Below are 21,222 nucleotides of genomic sequence, written 5' to 3' on the forward strand. Positions count from 1 at the left end.
GCCATGGCTCATGCTCCACGGCATGTGGGATCCTCCCGGACCGGGGCACGAACCCGCGTCCTCCGCATCGGCAGGCGGACTCCCAACCACTGCGCCACCAGGGAAGCCCAGAAGCTTATGGTTTTAAATTGTCAATAAGAGATAAATCCCAACATATGGATTGCTTCATTATTCTGATCGAGGTATTTGGCTCCAATGTGAAAACTTGCCCCCAACCTGATTTTCATACTTCCTTTGATGAGTTGTTCTAAAATCCCGCTGATTCCAAAGAGATGTCTCTTTACGGAACAGATGTGTATCAGTGGGAATTAGGCAGACTCTCTGAGGCCTATTATCAGAAATAACAGGAAACATCACAGCATGAACAATTCTATTCCAGGAAAGTTTTTCCCAGTGAATCTTTGTAACTGCCTGTAGGGGAGGAGAAGATTGTTTCAATTGGTGAAACTTGGATAAAGGAATTGTCTAGAACAAAGGGGAACCATGATCACATCCTCACCACAGCAGGCAATTTAGAAAAATTTAATGGAAAGGCTGGAAACAGATACAAAGAGGAAATTTCCAAGGAAATTTCCATCTGGGATTCCTGCAATGTGCACAAGATTGAAGAAAACATCTAAATCCCCTCCCCTGTGAGTTTATGACTTAGTGATAAAGGAGTTGTTTTAGGAATATTTGTCTTGTTTAAATCACAAGCCAGACCGAAGAGGAATGTTGTGACAGTCAGAATACCCATGGCAATGACTTGGGCACCAGCAATGAGGGCCTGGACCAGTTGGAGGCAGAGGCAAGTTGGAGGAGAAGTGGAGGTAAGGAGGAGAACCATGGCAAACGGGGAAATGAAGCCCAGTAAAAGTGTTTTCCATCTATGGAATGCTTCCTATTTCATGAGAGCTTTCCTGCTTATTTTCTCACAACAATCCTATGTAGTGTTAGAACAGGAATAATGCCCTTTATGCCAAGACACAGAATGGGTAACTGCCATTACACAATTATTGGACCTAATCTTGGGCTGGGGGGCATTTAAGACAAAATTAAACATAGGTTTTACTAATCTTACAACCAAATCCTATACTATACAGATACACTGTAATTAAATAAACTGCTGGGAGCACAGGAGGTGCTTAATAAATATTTGAATGAATGTTGAATAAATAAATGAATGAGTGAATGAATAAATAAATTAGTGAATTCATGTTCCGTTTTTTGCTTTTTTTTTTTTTTTTTTGTGGTGCGTGGGCCTCTCACTGTTGTGGCCTCTCCCGCTGCGGAGCACAGGCTCCGGATGCGCAGGCTCAGCGGCCATGGCTCACGGGCCCAGCCGCTCCACGGCATGTGGGATCTTCCCGGACCGGGGCACGAACCCGTATCCCCTGTGTTGGCAGGTGGACTCTCAACCACTGCGCCACCAGGGAAGCCCCATGTTCAGTGTTTTATAACTGGATTTTTTTCTGCCTCATTGACACAAATTTCTGCCCCAATTCGCCATAAAACTTTTGAAGGGATGAACTATGCCTTTGCTATCTTCGTATCTCCGTGGAAACCCACGGTCTAACCCAAACCACAATCTTCTCTGGTCTGGCCTACGTAGTGATCAATCAAAGCTGGGGGCGGGGCACCTCAGTTCATAGCACATGACCATCATCAATCCATGCACAGCCCCACTTTTATTGTTACCTGGCTTTTTGTACCCATTTAGCTACCATCCCTGATCACATTACTCTATTTATATGTATAGGTTTCCAGTCTTTGCTATCACTGACAATACTGTGATGATCATCCTCATATACATCTATTTCTGAACATGTGCAAGTGCTGTTTTTATTTGAATTAATTGCAAATAACTAAATAAAAACAATAACTTTAACACAGAAATCTGTATTTTCACCTTGTTTGGAAAACTGAAAAATCTGACCACTCTAAACCACTATTCCCTCTAGGAAATAGCTGGCGCTGAATTGGAGCCATGTAGGTAGGCGCTCTCCAGATTCCCACTGTGCCACAACTCCATGTTGTCTCGATGACACCCCTTCACTTCTCTGTGTTATTTTCCTATTGCTGCTGCAATAAATTACCATAAACTTAGTGGCTTAAAAACCACAAACTTATTATCTCACAGTTCTGGAAGTCTGAAGTCCAAAACGGGTCTCACTGGGTTAAAAACAAGGTGTCGGCAAGGCTGTGTTCCTCTCCAAAGGCTGTAGGGGAGAATCTATTTTCCTATCTTTTCCAGCTTCTAGAGTCTTTCTGCATTCCTTGGCTAGAGTTCACCTTCCATCTTCAAAGCCAGCAATGGCTTTCTCATACTACATCATTTTGATGCTAACTCTTCTGGCCTCCCTCTACCATCTTTTAAGGAGCCTTGGACCCACCCAGGTAATCCAGGATAATCTCCCTATTTTACAGTCAGCTGATTAGCAAACTTAATTCCAGCTGAAACCTTTACTCCCCCTTACCATATAACATAACATATTCACAGGTTCCTGGGATTAGGACATGGACAATCGGGTTAGAGGCAGGGGGACATGGGCGGTGGGGGGGGGATGTTATTCTGCCTACCATGCAGGCCAAGTGGATTGCTGATTTCTGTCCTACAGCATCTAAGTATTGGCCCACAATTATAGACACTTAACAGTTGCCTCTGAATAGAATTTACTAATAGAATTTACTAATTTAATAACAGACTGCTATTTTAGACACACTAATCACAAGATTATTCAGTACTGAACAATGAGTTTGTTCTTTACATCCTTTTATCAGTAGCCATGTAATTGCCATGAATCTCAGCCCATATAGCATAGAATCAATCTAACTCTTCTCCAATCTGATATTCCCTTAGAAGTAGATCAAAATGTTACACATTAAAGCAATATCATTAAGACACCTGCAAGAACCTGGCTAACAGCTGTGGTTATTTCTGTTCTCTTAACCAAACTGTCAGTGATTGCTTCAATTACTCTCACAACTGTAGAGAAAATGTTAATGAATCTTTACATATTCACTTGTCATAGAAACACAACTTCAACCTTCCCAGATGTCCAGGGGAGTAACTGGACCAGAAGAATGCTAGGTCCCTTCAAGTTCCAATATTCCATGATTCTATAGAACCTTTAAGAATGATGTGAGGAGGACTACTTGTTTGGTGTTCTTACTGGAGGGTGCCCTGCTCTTGCCTGCCTAATTCTCTTACCAAAGAACTATTCCACAATTTAATTGGTTGAGAAACAAGATTACCTGATCAGGAGAGTCTAATCCTCCAGTCAGGAGTCTGCAACTCCGAGACCCAGGAGATGAAGACTTAAGTTGTTACCCAGAAATGTGCCCAACCCAGCTTCACCTCCTGCCCTGCCCTATCTAGATCCTCTTAACTCTCTTAACATGCCCAGCCAGTCATCTTTTTTCAGCAACATGCCTGTGATATGGGATCAATCCAGACACCCATCCTCTTGGCTCTACTCCTTGGCTGCTGAAACCCTCTAGAAGAAATCACTGAACCCTACAGATTCATTTTTCTGTAATTTTTTAGTCTCCAATATCAGCTATATCTAGGGTGACCAATGGTTCTGGTTTGCCTGAAGCTGAAAGGGTTCCTGGGATGTGGCACTTAAAACTGGAACAGTTCTTAGCCTACTGGGACAAGTTAGCTGCAACCTTAACAAGTCTCAATAATCCTTTCCATGTCCCAATTCAGTTCTCTTCCCCATTCCACACATTCACACCCTTCCCCTCTCCCACATGTCCCAATGCAAATGACTTTTCCTCTCTTTACAGAGTAAACTGAGACCAACAAGCCACTGCCTTGGAATAGAAAATGACCCATATAAGAAAGTGGCTTGACAAAGATTCTCTCCTTGACCAAACTCACTCAAGCTACTCTGAGGTCTTTTTCAACTAGGTCCTGACTTTTGGTCTTGTGTGTTTGTCTCCGCAATGTCTAATTTTAGCAAAAATCCTGCTAAGTCCACTTAGCCAGAATGTCCCATTCACAGTATTTGATCACCCTCAATATCTGATTGGGTTCCTCATACTCCACCATTTTCCTCGTGATGTCTGATCTCCCTGGCCTGCCTTCAGCAACAATCCCCCCTTACTCCTGATGTTTCCTCTTAGTAAATTTTCATTCATTGACCTTCATCCTGCTGTTTGGCTATAATTCTCAGTTGCTCATGATGCATTTGGGGTTGAAGCCAATCTCTCTCCCCAACTGCAAAACCCCATTGCAGTGGTCCCTACACCTACTGAAGTAGTCCCACCATCTTCAACAAGTGCCACGAATAATTTTACCTTTAACAGTGTCAACGGGAAAAGGCCAGAAGACTGCCTGCAATGAGCCTGAACAAGTAAAGTTGAGCTCAATGAATTCATCACAGTCTAGGAATTGGTCTTTAACTTGCAAGAATAGGGGGAGATATGTGGTTTTGTTAGCATACTGAAGTAGGTCTGACTCTGAGGGGTGTGCTCTCATTAATCAAGTTCTCACCGACCACTATTATACACCAGAATGATGACTTATTCATTTAGGAGCGGCCCAACAATCAGGCAGAAACACTCATGTCATTATGCCAACACATTCTCTTCCTGTGAACAACTGACATGAAGAACCAAATTATCATCAGAAGGCCACTTTGTTAATGTTCAATTTAAAAACAGTTATCAAGCAGAGTGGAGACTCTGATCCATCAGTCTGATTGTTGAATATCCTTGAATAAATAGATAAGTGGGAAGTTAAATAATCAAAAGATTACTTTTGTGACTATTGACCAGAACAAAGGAATATGAAGAATCTTACAAAGCATCTTCTAGCAAAGGTAATGAGGAGCACTGTCTCACACCAGAAGAATGTCACCTAAAAGACCATGCAATGCACAGCTCCAGAGGGAGGTCATTCACATATTAGTACACAATCCACACGACCATTCGTCATAGCCCTGGTAGCATACTAAATACAATACTTACCTTGTTTTTGCATTCACAGTATATATTGGAGAATGTCCCAAATCAATATGCTAAAGAATGATATCATTCTTTTGTAGGGTTGCATAGCATTCCTTGTTTTATGTACCTTAAATTGTTTAAGAGTTTCCAATAGAGAAAGCCAGGAGACTCTTAATCTAATCTCCTCTTGTCTTCTCTGGGGTCTAAGCCCATTAATTCTTCTCTCTCCTATATTTTATTTCTGCAATCCACTCACACCTTCTCCATGACCTATACATGTGCTCAAGTCTTTCTCTTGATCTCTTAAGCTTTTCTCTCACTAGAATATATCTCCCCTTCCTCTCACAATCAAGATGCTAGAAAGGATGGTGTTCACTCAGACATCCTTTCTCCACCCATTCACTATTCAACCCATTGCAGTTGGGTCTCTGCCCTCATCATTATACTGAGGATAAGCTGGATACAATCACCAGTGTCCCACTACTTGCCCCAAACAATTTAATCTTAAAATCCAACTTACTTGGTCTCCTTACTGACCATGCCCCATTTGGAATTCTTTCCTACCCTGGATTTGATGACAATGCCCAGTCCTGGATCTCCTTGGACCTAACTCTTTTTCCTTTCTTAGTCTCTTTTGCTATTTTGTCATCTTCTTCCAGGATGATATAAGCCAGGATTCTACCTTTAACATTCTTTTCACCTCTCTGTATACTCTCTTTAGACTGTCTCAGGCCTCCAACGTTCTTATATATGTAATTGAACCAATATCCACATACCTAGCCAAGGCCTCTCTGAGCTCCATCCTGCACGCCCCACTACCTGCCAGGCACTTCCATCTGGATGTCTCACAGCTGCCTCAAACTCAACACATCCAAATTTTTAAATGTTTGCTTCTTATGGCACCATACCTGTTTTCCCTCTTTCTCCTTTGTCTTTCATAGGTGTTCAGAGACCCACAGTATCCTCAACACTAGGAAATGTATCTTTTTTCAGGCTTGTCACTTACTTTTTCAGCCTTCAAAAATATGCTGCAACGTCAAATAGCATTCGATGGATAGACTGAAGATGCAGCTATGCTTGCTTTCTCTCATGGAACTTACCAAGAGAAACTTTCATATATCCTTTCCTGGACAAACTTTGGGGGTTCAAATTTTCCCAATTTTGACAATTTCTCCTTTGTGCCCTTGTCACAGCATTTAGCCAGACAGTCACTCACCTCTTAGATTTCTCAGGTATGAGTCAGAAACCGGTCCAGCTTGTCATTCAAACCCATAGGGGCATTATTAAATTATCTGAGGTGAGGTGAGATGCCGGCACACCCCATTCATTTCTTTGGAGGAAGAGAAAGGAGATTTACAGCAAACAAAGAACTTTCACCCAAAATTCCCTCTAATATTCAAATCATGACCCTTTCATACTCTTGTTGTTATAAGAGAATTGAGACAGATACAAATGGCTTTTAATAATCTCCTTAAACATTTGGCATCTTGTGTAATATCTCCTATGGAATATATTATTTCTTGGACCTTTTTACCTCAGCCAAAACTTCCCTTTTGTCATCTCATTATATTATCATACCCTTTGACTAAAAATTCTTCACTAGGACCTCTCTGGTGGCGCAGTGGTTGAGAGTCCGCCTGCCAATGCAGGGGACACAGGTTCGTGCCCCGGTCCGGGAAGATGCCACATGCTGCGGAGCGTCTGGGCCCGTAAGCCATGGCCGCTGAGCCTGTGCGTCCGGAGCCAGTGCTCCGCAATGGGAGAGGCCACAACAGTGAGAGGCCTGCGTAACCGCCCCCCGCCCCCGCAAATAAACACAACTCTACACTAGCAAATCAACCATAGAAAAGTACTACAGAATTGTAAACTTTTTACTTGAAAAGTGAAAATTTTTTCATCTGAAAAATTAAAATATTCAACAATATAATGGCTAAGTAAGTTATGGAACACCCACTCAATAGAACTCACAAATTCATTAATAATTTGAATTAACATGGGACTTTCTTAGGTTATAATGTTAAGCTGAAAAAAACTGTCCAAAACTGAACAAACTGATGGACAATTGTATATAAAAAAGTCTCTGTGTCAATAGTTTTCTTCATATGAAAAGATTTTCAGTAATTTAGTTTTCCTTCTCAACTCAAGTTTTCTATAATGAACATTTGTTACTTTCATGATCAGAAAAATAAAGCAACTTTTTCAATGTATATTCATAAAATCCCACTCTGCACAATAAATAATTCATCTCAGAGTTAGGCTTGAGACCACCGTCTTTGAGCCAAAGCCCCATACTGGAGTAGACGGAAACTTCTAGAGTGAGTCATCTTGCTTCTTTCTCCAAATAACAAAATAAACTGGCCACAAAATGTTTTAATGGTATGCACAAATAAACCTAACATCTGATAGTGAGACACCGAGGTTTCATCTCACCATCCAGGAAGGATGTTTGAGTAATAACTGAAAAACATCAAAGACTGAATAATTAACTCTCTCTTATTCATACCAGGTACTTCTCTAAGGCTGGAAAAACACTGAAAATTTTATTTTTAATCAATGCACCAGGTAAGGAAACATAGCTCTGAAAGATAATGAAGCTTCAGCAATTAACCCAGCCAAGTTTATCGCTTTGCATAATTAGTTTACCTGCCAACCTCAATCTGCCAGGAGTCTCCTAACTTTTTAAATGTGAATTGTGGCAATTCTGCCACAGAAGCTATTGGGCACTCTGTCAAGAAATAACTGCTACTGTCCATTACATTTTATCTTTCCTAATGGAGTTATTGGGGACTATTTCAGGTTTTTAACATTTTTAAATTGACATGTTTATTGATTCTTGCTTTCTTTATGTGCATCATACACAGTGCTGGCATCGCACGTCAAAATGCTAAACTGTACAACTTGAATCTCACCACCATAGCAGGTAACTTCCTTTGGTTATTAGCAAATGTCACTAATGCAATTGAATAGCAAGTATTAAAATAAAATGTCTGTCTTTACATCTTCTTGATAATCTAAAAGAGTAATGATATGCATTAGTAATACTTTCTGACAATGAAGCTTTTAATTTTTTAAATCCAAAATGACCTTTTCTACAATTTCTTAGCAAAAATGGGAAGAAACTGCAGTGAGACTATCGGGACCATGTTTTCATCATCATCTTCTTTTAATCCAAAACAGTGGGTGACAAAAGAAGGAAAGTTCTAAAGTTCTTTAATTGGAACTAATTCCTATCGACCTCCAGCAACTTTTGCAAAGCTCAGAAGAGCAGATAATAGGATGATTTAATGCTTTAGACCCCTAACAAAAGAATGTTGAGCCTGTTACTATTGCTCATTCCCTTCTCAGAATTTATTTTTGTTTTCCTTGATTCAGAACAATTGCTTTTAAATGGGAGAATTATGTCTAGCCCAATAATATGCTACTTAACAACAAGAGGAAATATAGTTCAGGAATAAAACTGAAAGGACAGGGATTCTGTTAGAATCTGAGAAATGTTTCCTTCATTTTCATGGTGCTATGATATTTAATTTATACTCAATGCCCCCATCACTTAGTGAATACTTGTCTCTAAGGACCTTCTCTGTGTCTGCAGCCCTTATCAGCATCCAAGTGCATGTATTATGTGCCTACAATGTGCTTGTAGAGAAGAGAAATGCAAGATGTCCTTGCATCAGAGTTTATAACTTCAAGTTGAGATACACAACTACTTAATATACATCTATGAGAGATTAGGAAGTACATGAATCAAACTGGTCCTATTAGTGTGGGGTAGATTATTAATAAGATAAGAATTCAGAGAAGGAAAAGTTCAGGGGCTTCTTGAGTGGTCTTGGAAAGGCTGCCCAGAAAATGTTGAATAGGACAGCCTTGAAAGACAACCTGAGTTTGAATAAGTGGGAAGGAAGGTTCTGTGCTAATCTCTTATAAAATGTATCACTTATCTCACTTTTGGCTTTGCTTGCTTTCTACTTGTATGATTGTCTGTAAATTTTTTAGATAAAAGAGACCTCAATAAGGAAAATAAATATTGGAGAAAGCTTTGGGGAACTCATAGTCTTAACTCCTCTTCTTACATGATGTGGAATTTGAGGTATTGGCTTGGGTCAGGAAAAAAAATGTTTTGGTACATGATCAGTGGATCAAAGGAGATGCTAAAAGAGCATATCTGTGACCAGTTGATGGAGACAAGGTGCCAAGTCTTTCTTGTTAATGTTTCAGTCTTTACAAAGGGTTTCATAAGTCTCCACATCCAACTCTTCAACACCAGTCTTAAGATAAGCGACAGCCAGCTCTAACATTCCAGCCACCTGCGCTGCCTTACTTATATGAGACACCTGACAGACAAGCTAGCACAGTTACTAGTATAGGTTAAAAAGAAGATTTGTCAATAGGTTCTTAGGAGCCAGAGGCTACAGAGCAATTGAAAAATCTGAACTAAATACATCAGTAAAAACTTTTAAATATAGTACATCACTTTCTTGGACCATCACAGAAAATAATATCTTTGAGTATGGTTTGGGTTTTGTTTTGTTTTGAAGTTTAAAATGTTGTATTTAAGGATTATGCTCCTCTGGTTTAATCCAACACTTTATAAGAAAATAAATTTCTGACTTGGAAAAATAATAGTCCTTCTAGTTTATTCTCATTCCATTTTGTCCCCAGGGTTTATATGATGGGGCTACCTTCTCAGCTTCTGTCTCTGCTCTCCAAACTGTAACCTGAGAATAGTTCTTTCCAAGCCCCTTGATTCTCTCAGACTGTCTCTAAAAAGTTCCCATCCCCCACCAAAGAAAAAACAACTTTGAAATTATATTCATGCTTCCTCTTGCTCCTCAGAAACTGTTTACGGCATATTGATTTCTCTCTTTATTGCTAAGAAACGAAACAAAAGGATTATGAAGCTCAGAAAAGGCTTTCCACACTGGGATAACCCAAGGTTGAATTTTCATTTTGGCAAAATAAGTATTTTACCATTTCTCCCTAGAATCCAAGATTCTTCTTTAATTTCCATTATGGTGGGTTATAGTTCTGGTACATTTTCTAATTTTCTTCATTGCCAAATATTGCCCTGAGCTTCTCCCTGGACTAACCTGGAATTATCTATATGAGGATATCAAAGTCATCTTCCGTAGTGCTAAGGAAGCAAGGAAGGTTGGTATCAACATTCACTGAGTTAAAGAGGTTGCTTCTGCTTCATTGAAAATCAAATAAATGAAAAAAGGAAAATCAGAAGGTAGCTGTTGAAATTAGACCCTCAATCAATGTTACCTCCCCATAGCATTAATAGTCTAAAAGTCTTTTGACCTATAGTTTTTCTTTGGCTCTTCACAACAACTTTGTGGTAAATGTGAGGCTTATGATAGAAAATTCCCCAAACTGTGTGTTTACTCTTTCAGCAGATCTGGAGTGCTCAAAATCTTCACTCCCCTGCTGCTACCACCATACCCTGCTGCTTGATGTCAGAGCCAAGGCCACATATGACCACAGAAATGTTGCCTAAGGAGCATGAATGTCTTGAATCACAATTGACAGCTTATGATGCTATTGGAGCCCCAGGCCTTGGCCCCAAGGCCAAGGTCAGCAAAACTGTGCAAGCATGTGGAGACACGACATTACTGCTCCACTCTCTAGATCTGAGATGGGTATGGATATGGGTATTGGGGCGCTACCTGAGATGCCAACTCATGGCCCAAGTAGTACAATAAAGCTATCTTTTAATCTGTTCTATTTCATATTTCATTGGTAAAGGAATGTTGTGAGGCAGGTATTTGGGATTTGTGGAGATAAGCACACCAGAATTAGGGGTTTATACCTGCACACCTCCTCATGAGAGGTACAGGTATACAGCATGGTGAGAGAAGTTCAGTGACTTGTCCAATGTTACACAAACATCAGAAAAGAACAATAACTAGTAATAATAATAACTAATAATAATCTCTCCTCTCTGAGGCTTCATTTCTTTCTTTTTTTTAAACATCTTTATTGGAGTATAATTGCTTTACAATAGTGTGTTAGTTTCTGCTTTACAACAAGGCTTCATTTCTTAACATTTAGAAGTGTTCTCCAGTTGACAAAGCATTTCATCAGGAATAGAGGAATGTGAATTAATTTCTGTTATTAATAATATGTAGAGCACTTTGAAACTATAAGAGCTTCATTATCACGTAACCATCTTTTCCTAACATCACTGAAAGGAGTATTGATAGCTTCATCCTCACTTTTCAGATGAGGCAACTAACATACACACACTTAGGGTTATAAATTGATGAATAAGAAAGGACTAGAAAGAATGGTCAATCTGATGAAAAATAATATAGAATAAAGAGAAGTCTATATGAGTTTGAATTTATTTCAAGAATTTTTCTGATTTTTAAAGTTCCCTGTCTTTGTGAAGTTGTCATTACTTAAATCTAAGCCAAAGATCTTGATGATTTCTAAGGGGGAGGAAGGGTATTGTATGAATCACAGAGCAATGTTCTCCAACTCAAAATCCTCTTTAATTATACAGAAAGTGAAGCACTCTGTCTTTCCCTATTTTTTGACTTGAATAAAAATAAAATCCCACTGGGCTTCCCTGGTGGCGCAGTGGTTGAGTCTGCCTGCCGATGCAGGGGACGTGGGTTCGTGCCCCGGTCCAGGAAGATCCCACATGCCGTGGAGCGGCAGGGCCCGTGAGCCATGGCCGCTGAGCCTGCGCATCCAGAGCCTGTGCTCCACTACGGGAGAGGCCACAACAGTGAGAGGCCCGCGAACCGCAAAAACAAACAAACAAATAAATAAATGAAATAAAATCCCACTGAACTATTCTTCTCTTTCTCCATTATGTTCATATTCGTTCATCACTTCGGTGATTGGAAGCACACTAATTCTTTTTCTCCCAATTTGATCCTGGATTGGTGACTAGTCTGCTTTTGAAAGAAAAAATTTCAAAATATAAACAATGTATTCTCATTGATTATAGATTTTAAGATTATAGATTTTAAGTATCTAATATGAAAACATTACTTCCATATTCATTCAAATAATGCTTCTTACATAATGGGCACCAGGAATATTACCAAGTTTTTTATTATGTGAATATTCTGGTTGAAAATCAGAAAAATGTCAATGGCAGTAAGTGAAACAATTAACCTATTGAAAAATCTTCCACCAGAAGTGGTAAAATAGCCATTGCTCAGACAGAGAGCATATAAAACACAATAAGCATGCAGAGAAGTAAAAAAATTCTACTCCGTTAGGAATGGATTCAGTGACATCAATAGGTCACTTTTCTCTTATGAGGATTCAAGATTCTCCTTGTACTTTGAAGGAAAAGAAAGACCTTTTTGTTGTCAGTCATCTGTGGTATGATTGCTAGTCATTAAAGTCGTTTGGCCCCAAACTAAGACAAGGCAATGAGCCTTACAGTTTTGTGCAGTTTGGTAAGGAGCAGGGCTCACAGGCCTGTGCAGGGGTGGGAGGTACAGGCATTTCAGAAATCATTTCCAAATGGAAGCTGGTATAATATCAACCTTTTTCTAAGAGTCATTATCAAAGATCAGCAGCACAAATGCCCCTGACATGCTGAGGAAGAGAAAAGAATAAGCGGCTCTCTCTGCCTGTACTCTCTACCTTTAACCAACCTACACCCTTGCAAAAGGGACATTCCTAAACCACCACTTTGGACAAGGTAATCCTGCTCCAAAGTCACCTGCGGCTCCCTGTTGCCTGCATAATAAAATAGGAGGCTTAGATGTAAATATCCACCATGACTTAATCCTAATCTTTTTTTTTTTTTTTTTGCGGTACGCGGGCCTCTCACTGTTGTGGCCTCTCCCATTGCGGAGCACAGGCTCCGGACGCGCAGGCTCAGCGGCCATGGCTCACGGGCCCAGCCGCTCCGTGGCATGTGGGATCCTCCCGGCCCAGGGCACGAACCCAGCAGGCGAACTCCCAACCACTGTGCCACCAGGGAAGCCCTTGACTGATCTTTATAGCTAGAGGACGGGGTGTTAAATATTATATTCAGTAAGTCCAGCTTTTAAGAACTTAACTGATAAGCTTAATAAGTGTTATTCATTCAGCCCAGATATTAACCTGAATCAGTACTGTGATTTTAGACAAGTGGTACCTCTCTGTGATTCTGTCTGAAAGAAAACAAAAGCACAAGAAGCCCTCAAGAAGCCTTCTTTCAGAGCACTGTTGTGAGAATACATGAAGCAAAGTCCCCTGCTATGAATTTCAATGCCAACCTATGGCCTCCGGAAAGGCTGGGAGGAAATCCAACATAAGTCAGAATAAGACACTCTCTTCCTGTATTTCTCACTGACCATTGGATAAAGAGTAATGAGTTACAACTTGCTCTTGCTCATTTTATTCAGCTGTAAAGTAGAGGTAATCCTACAGTCAGGAACTCTTTCCCCACAAGCATGGGCAGAACAGCTCCATCTCCATCTCTCACATGATTCCCAAACTGCCTGCAGGAGTTTTCTATTGCTATTTACAAATTAAAACAAACTTAGCAGCTTAAAACCACACACCTATATTATTTCAAGTATTGTGTAGCTCAGGAGTCTGGATGCAGCTTAACTGGGTCCTCAGCTTAGGGTTTTACAGACTGAAATTAAGGTGTTGGCTGGGCTGCATTCCCATCTGAAAGCTCAACTGAGGAAGAATCTGCTTCCAAATTAATTCAAGTTGTTGACAGCATTCATTTCCCTTTGGCTGTATTACCAAGGGCCCTGGCTTTTTGCTAGCTATTGGCTGGAGGTCACCCTCAGGTCCTGGAGGCTACCTGCCATTTCTAGAGGCCACCTGCAATATGGACTTCTCCAACATGTCTATTTACTTCATCAAGCTCACAAGAAGAGTCTCTAGCTCCAGTCTACTGAGAACAAAGTCATATAATGTAAGATAATCATGGGAATGACAGCCTACCACCTTGCCATATAAATAACCTAATCACAAGAGTGATATCTCATCATCTTTGCCATATTTTATTGCTTAGAAGCAATCGCAGGTCCTGCCCACAGTCAAGTGTAGAGTATTACACAAATCTGTGAACTCCAGGAAGTGGGACTTGCTGGGAGTCACCCAATAGCAAAATCAACCATCAGGCCCTATAGCTGAAGCACTCCACTCTTACCAGGGAATTTCTCCCTTACCCCCTCCCAATCACCACTGCTTTCACAGTTGTTCTGACAGCCCTGAGACCTTTTTTTTTTTTTTTTTCGCGGTACACAGGCCTCTCATCACTGTGGCCTCTCCCGTCGCGGAGCACAGGCTCCGGACGCACAGGCTCAGCAGCCATGGCTCATGGGCCCAGCCGCTCTGTGGCATGTGGGATCCTCCCGGACCGGGGCACGAACCTGCGTCCCCTGCATCGGCAGGCAGACTCTCAACCACTGCGCCACCAGGGAAGCCCAGCCCTGAGACTTCAAGCCAGCCACGCTCACAAGAGATCCTGTCCATTCATTCTGTCTAAAAATTCTGTCCATATTTATCTCCTAATATGAACCAGACACTATGCTAGTGTGATTAGCAGAATAATGCCACACACATACACATACACACACCAAAAAGATGTCCAGGTCCTTATTTTCAGAGCCTATGAATATGTTTGGTCATGTGACAAAGGGGAATTTAGGTTGCAGATGGAATTAAGTTTATGAATCAGCTGACCTGGAGATGGAAAGATTATCCTGAATTATCTGGGTAGGTCCAATATAATCACAAAGCTTCTTATAAATGGAAAAGGGAGACAGAAGAGAGAGTGTCAGAGTGATGCCATGTGAGAAAGACTAAGCCAGCCAGTGCTGGCTTTCAAGATGGAAGAAGGGACTTCCCTGGTGGCACAGTGGTTAAGAATCCACCTGCCAATGCAGGGGACACAGTTTCGATCCCTGGTCCGGGAAGATCCCACATGCCACGGGGCAACTAAGCCTGCGAGCCACAACTACTGAGCCCGTGTGCCACAACTACTGAAGCCTGAGTGCCTAGAGCCTATGCTCTGCAACAAGAGAAGCCACCACAATGAAAAGACCTCGCACTGCAACGTAGAGTAGCCTCTGCTCGCCGCGACTAGAGAAAGCCCTGCGCACAGCAAGGAAGACCCAACACAGCCGAAAATAAATAAAATCAAAGAAAAAAAGATGGAAGGAAACTACAAGCTAAGGAATGTGGGCAGCCTCTGGAATCTTGAAAAGAAAAGAATGGGGAGTCTTCCCTTGAGCATCCAAAAAGGAATTCAGCCTTGCCAACACCTAACTGTAACCTAGTTAGTTGAATTTCAGGCTTCAGATCTCCAGACCTATAAGGTAATAAATCTGTGTTGTTTTAAGCCAGTAAGCTTGTGGTTATTTGTTACAGCAACAATGGAAAGCTATTGCTACTAGGATATGGGGAGACAAAGATAAAAGAGACATGATCCTTGCCCTCAAGGAGCTCATAGGCAAATGGGGTGGAAGACAACACAGATAACCTCAGGGGAGGGGATAGAGCTGCTACTTGCCTCAGCACCAAAGTCCGTTTTTCAGCACCAAAGTCCGTTTTTCAGCACCGCCTACAGCCCACAACCTGCTCCTCCTGAGGCCACTGCCTGGCCTGCTTGTGGCTCTGGGGCAAGAACTTTCCCTTCTATAATACAGATGTGGCCATTTCTGCCTCACATTTTAAAGGGGAAAAAAAAAGACAAGGTTTGACACATCCAATTCAACACACAACTAAAGAGTATTTTATTAAGTGCCAAGAACAGGATATGCAAAGATGAATAAAACTGATCCTTACTCTCAGAGATTTTAAACTCCTGAAGACAGCAGACACATACATTCATAAATTCCACGATAAGTGTTATAATAGAACCATGTACGTGGTCCCTTAGGAATACAGATAAGACGGAATTAATTATGCTGAGAAAGATGGAAAGGGAGGGAGTGATATAAAGTCCCAGGAAGAAGGTGACCTGTGAAATGGATCTTGAAGAGTCATTAGGAGTATGTCAAGTAGATTTTTTTTAAAAGTGAGGCAGAACGAACAACATGAAAATGCACGACAAATAAAAGAACTCATTGGGCTTCCCTGGTGGCGCAGTGGTTGAGAATCCGCCTGCTGATGCAGGGGACACGGGCTCGTGCCCCGGTCCGGGAGGATCCCACATGCCGCGGAGCAACTAAGCCCGTGAGCCATGGCCGCTGAGCCTGCGCATCTGGAGCCTGTGCTCCGCAACGGGAGAGGCCACAACAGTGAGAGGCCCGCGTACCACAAAAAAAAAAAAAAAAAAAAAAGAACTCATTGTGTTTGAGAAATCTGAAGTGGCCCATAGTGATTAGAACCTGGGATACAAGTGAAGGGAAGGACTGAGGGGATATCAAAAGGAGACTAGCAAGGTTAGGAAGAGTCAGTGGAAAAGGGATTCTTATGCCCACAAGCATGGACCCACGGTGCCCTAAGGGACTTGCCATGAGGGGCATCACCCCACATGTTTTACAGTTACTCTAGTCGCAGTATGGAGATTGGACAGGAAGGATGAGAAAGGAAGCAGAGGTGCCTGATCTAAGGTCACTGCTATGGACCAGGAGAAAAAGTAGGAAGATTTGACTTAAGGCAGTGAATGTCGAAATAGATGGAAACAAGGGATTTTTGAGAGCTATGTTTGAGATTTGAGCAAATGAATTTAATGTGGGACATAAGGGAAAGGAATTAGAAAGAATTCCCTCTATGTTTCTGCTTAGGCAATCTAGTAGGTAGTGATGGTGCAAACAAACCATGCTTCTCAAACGTCAGAATGCAGCAGGTATTGGAATTCCCTGTGGTTCTTGTTAAAACACACAACCAGCCCAGCTCCAGAGTTTCTGATGCAGTTGCCCTAGTTGACACACAGCTGTAAACTGAGCTAGGAAAGGCAGGTGAAGGAGGAGGTTTTAAGAAATGATAATGCAACTAAATTATTTAGTAAGAAAAGGGAGGATCAGTCTGAATTCCTTAAGGGAAGGAGCTGTATAAACTTAAGCTGTGTTATCTTTAAAAAAAAACTTCTGTCAAAAGCTAATCAGGCTAGGATTAATTGGCTTTGTATTATCTGAGAAATTTGTCAGAGAATAAGTTATTGACTAGACTCTAGCAGCTACTTCCAATCTAGAGCATCCTAATGTCAATTGTTTCATCAATGTGGAAACAAATAGAAAATGAGAAATGTAGCATTATTTTAGCTGCTAAAACAAAAAAATGTTTTAATTAGTTTAGTTATATCAGTTACCAAAATAATCATCTTCTCTTATTTAAGGGGAGGGGGATAGGCAGAGGGAGGAAACTAGACAGTGAAATTTCTCTTCAGAACTACCTAAAATGTATTTTTATATCTGAGATTATAGAGCCTCTGGACAGCTCACACTTATGCCTCATTGATCATCTCTGTTCCTACTTCTCTTTGTTTAAATGTCCACAAGTGTGCGCTGACTCAAATGTTCACAGTTATCTGTGCAAATGCATGGCTGGACCTTGATTTTCTCTGGTTCGTTTTATTGTATAAGCAATAAAGAGAGTACTATTAACTGGAAAGTTATAGTTTTAGGTCATAATTTTACTGACCCTACTGAGAGATGAAGAAAAGCCTGACATTCCAGAGTAATCCAGGCTCATCTGTCACGTGAATGTGGTTGTTAAGGACACAGACCTTTCTCACCAGCACATAAAACTCAAGGGAGCATTTTAGTAAATTTACAAGTGCTGAGGGGTGGAGAAGAAGAGAAAGCCTGGAGGAGGAACACATTGCTAAGATCTCAGAGATGAAGCAACTTCCCTGCTGATGGAGCTCAGCTCTGAAAGAGAAGGGGAATCTGCAGGGGCTCCACAGCCACCATTCATCTGATCCATTCTTTCTGTTGACGACTGTTCATTGTACACCTACTAAGTGCCCAGCTCTAGGCTACAGTCACAGAATACATTCTACCATCATCATCACTATTACCAAGAATTTGGAAAGTACCCACTTTGTACATGGGACACTAGGCCAACTGCCCCTACACTCATAGAATTAACAGATTGGAATTTAAGTAAGTGAAACTACAAAACCCTGAAGCACAAACCTAGTGTTACTGTTATTTTTAAATCGATTCTTTTTTCTACAGAGTAGTCACTCTCCTCTGATTATAGCCCAGCTGGCTGCTATTAAGTAGCTGGCAGCTCTTCACACATTTGCATGACATTACAAATACCTGTGTTAAGAAGAAAAGTAAAAGAGTTTGCTCTTCCACAGTCAGCATGGATCATGTTTGAAAGATGAAATTTGAGGTTCAAAGAAATGTAATGCCTTTCCTATGGTAAGTTAGCCAGTCATAGGAGAAATAGATCCAGAATGCAGGTCTCCTAATTCCTGGTCCAGAGTTATTCCCACAGTTCCTCCACCCTGATCATCAGAGGTGGCCTTTTCCTCTCTTTAAAAAATAATTTATTTAGGCTTAAAAGTGAATTGACTTAGAAATATTAATGAATATTAATGAATCCTGTGTTTGCCTGCTTTTGAGCATGCTACTCTAACCTGTGTACAGTTTTCCAACTGATACTGTAAACACATGACCACCAACTACCCATCAGTGTGTATTGAGCTATTTTTCTAGCCCCAGAAAAGAGCTTGAATCAGTGTTTTTGTCCGCTCTTACCTGAGGTGATAGAGTAATATCACAATTGGCAGAACATAAGAAAAAGTTTTGTAGTGATGGAGGAAGACTTTTCAATGCAAAACTAACCAAAGTGTAAATAAAGTTTGTGCCCTAGCACCTAACAACTCAAAGTGCGGTCAGTGGACCAGCGGTATTATCATCTCTTGGGAGCTTGTTAGCAATGCAGGATCTCAGGCCCAGTTGCAGAACTACTGAATCAGAATCTGCATTTCAATGTGAAGTCCAGGTGTCTCACATGCACATTCAATTTTAGGAAGAATTGTCCTAGACCTCATGAGCACCAAGTCAACAGAGCTTCCCAATCCCAGTGCAACAAATGCCTGATAGTTGTGTTGAGTCAGCAGCTTCCTCAGCTCTCATCAGAAGTGGGCAGAGCCTGGATTCTTCAGTCACTGGGCCAGCCACCTCCAGTCACGTGCAGCCTGTCCATTTACCCTGGTGTACCACATAAACACAGGCTTGAATTTCTTGTGTGTACTACGCACACGTAAGAAAAGGTTATGTACTTTTCATGTACTCTCTGCGTGAGAAGGATTAAGCAAGTACGGGTCTAACCAACTGAGTGAACTTGAACGAGTGTTAGAAACATGAACTCAATTTTGTAAAGTGCTTTGATGTCATGAAACATGCCATAAAAGCGTCAAGTGGTTTTTTATCAACACTAACAAGACACACTGAGATCCTAGAAGGAGAATAGCTGCTACTTTGTTCCAAAGACTTACTATTTGGTATCCCAGGAGGCAGGATGATATCCCAACCAAGTACTCTCTGAAAGCGACTTCCGGAATAGGTTTGAGGCATCTCTTTTTATCTGATGGGAAATGACAGCCATTACACTGAATTATGAGATGATGGTAGCACAACCTAAGAATGAGAGGAAGCCAGGCTTATAAAATAGCCCCTTACATTTTCCTATTGAGAAAACATCCTCAACTTACTTTTTCCTTGGAAAGAGATGATTTTACATGCTTATTAGAAAGAGAGCATCAGTATAAATAAAGGCATGTCAAATCTATAACTCAGCTTCTTTGTAATGCAAGGCGCTCCACTGTAAAACATTCGATGCACTCAGCCATCTTCATCTCAGCGCAACCCACGTGCTCTCGACCTACCTAATGCAGTCCAGCACAGCCGTCATTAGCCATATTTATAAATTTATTTATTTATTTATTTTTGGCTGTGTTGGGTCTTCATTGCTACGTGTGGGCTTTCTCTAGTTATGGCGAACGGGGGCCACTCTTCATCGCAGTGCGCAGGCCTCTCACTGTCGTGGCCTCTATTGTTGCGGAGCACAAGCTCCAGACGTGCAGGCTCAGTAGTTGTGGTGCACGGGCTTAGTTGCTCCGCGGCATGTGGGATCTTCCCAGACCAGGGCTCGAACCCGTGTCCCCTGCATTGGCAGGCAGATTCTCAACCACTGTGCCACCAGGGAAGCCCCATTAGCCATATTTAAATTTAAATATAGGGACTTCCCTGGCAGTCCAGTGGTTAAGACTTCACCTTCCAATGCAGGGGATGTGGGTTCGATCCCTGGTGGGGGAGGTAAGATTTCACATGCCTCACCGCCAAAAAAACCGAAACATAAAACAGAAGCAATATTGTAACAAATGCAATAAAGACTAAAAATGGTCCACATCCCAAAAACATCTTTAAAAAAATTTTAAATATGTTAGTTGTTTATATTTAAATATAAATTCATTTAAATTAAACAAAATAAGAATTCAGTTCCTAATTTGCTTTTACTACATTTCAAGTGTTCAAAAGTCACATATGAGTAGTGGCTACCATAGTAGATACACAGATATAAACTATTTCCACTATCACAGACAGTTCTATTAGAAGGTGCTCCTCCAGATTGTCCAAATAAAGCATGTTTCTCCCCTAAATTCTTGCAGGAAAAGAGGCAAAGGGCCTTTCTTTATCACATTACTATTCTTAACACAAGCGACGTTAAGCCCAGTAAGGTAAAATTGTGAGCCAACCACACATTCACTCTCAAGACTCTCTTTCTTTCCTTTCCACTCCCCAACCCCAGGATTAGGAACTAGTGAGACTTCCCTGACCACTGTAGGAAGATCACTGCAGGAGAAATATAGTTTGAGTTTTCTAACCATGCTCCACATCCTCCCTTTACAGTAGACTCTTGAAGAACGCCCACACCATCCCTACACACCCAAAATACTCTACCAAAATGGCCACCATTAAAAAAGAATTATGTCTGTTAACTCATTAATTCTCCCAAATATTTCCATCCACGAGGTCATAGAATATACATCGAATGACATCTCTACCCCAGCACTGTGCTAGGCACAGAAGATACAGTGATGGATAAGACAGTTGTGATCTCTTTCCTCACAGCACTGATAGTCTAGCAGAAAACAGTGAATGAGCGATTACAACTGTGACACAGACCACACAGGGGAAGCAACAAACAATCTAACAGGAAGGTCTTACCTAGTCTTCTGGGTTAGGAAAAGCCTCCTGAGCAAGTGATGTTTGAGGCGAGGTTTGAAAAATTAGATGCTACTTAGAGAAAGAGGAGAGGAATAGCATTCCAAACAGTGGTAACGCCATGGCCCAAGGCTTTGAAGTCGGAATGAACAAAGAAAAAGTTGTAAGAGAGTCAGTGTGA

Source organism: Kogia breviceps, chromosome 5 (genome assembly GCF_026419965.1).
Source record: "Kogia breviceps isolate mKogBre1 chromosome 5, mKogBre1 haplotype 1, whole genome shotgun sequence".
Lineage (NCBI taxonomy): Eukaryota > Metazoa > Chordata > Mammalia > Artiodactyla > Physeteridae > Kogia > Kogia breviceps.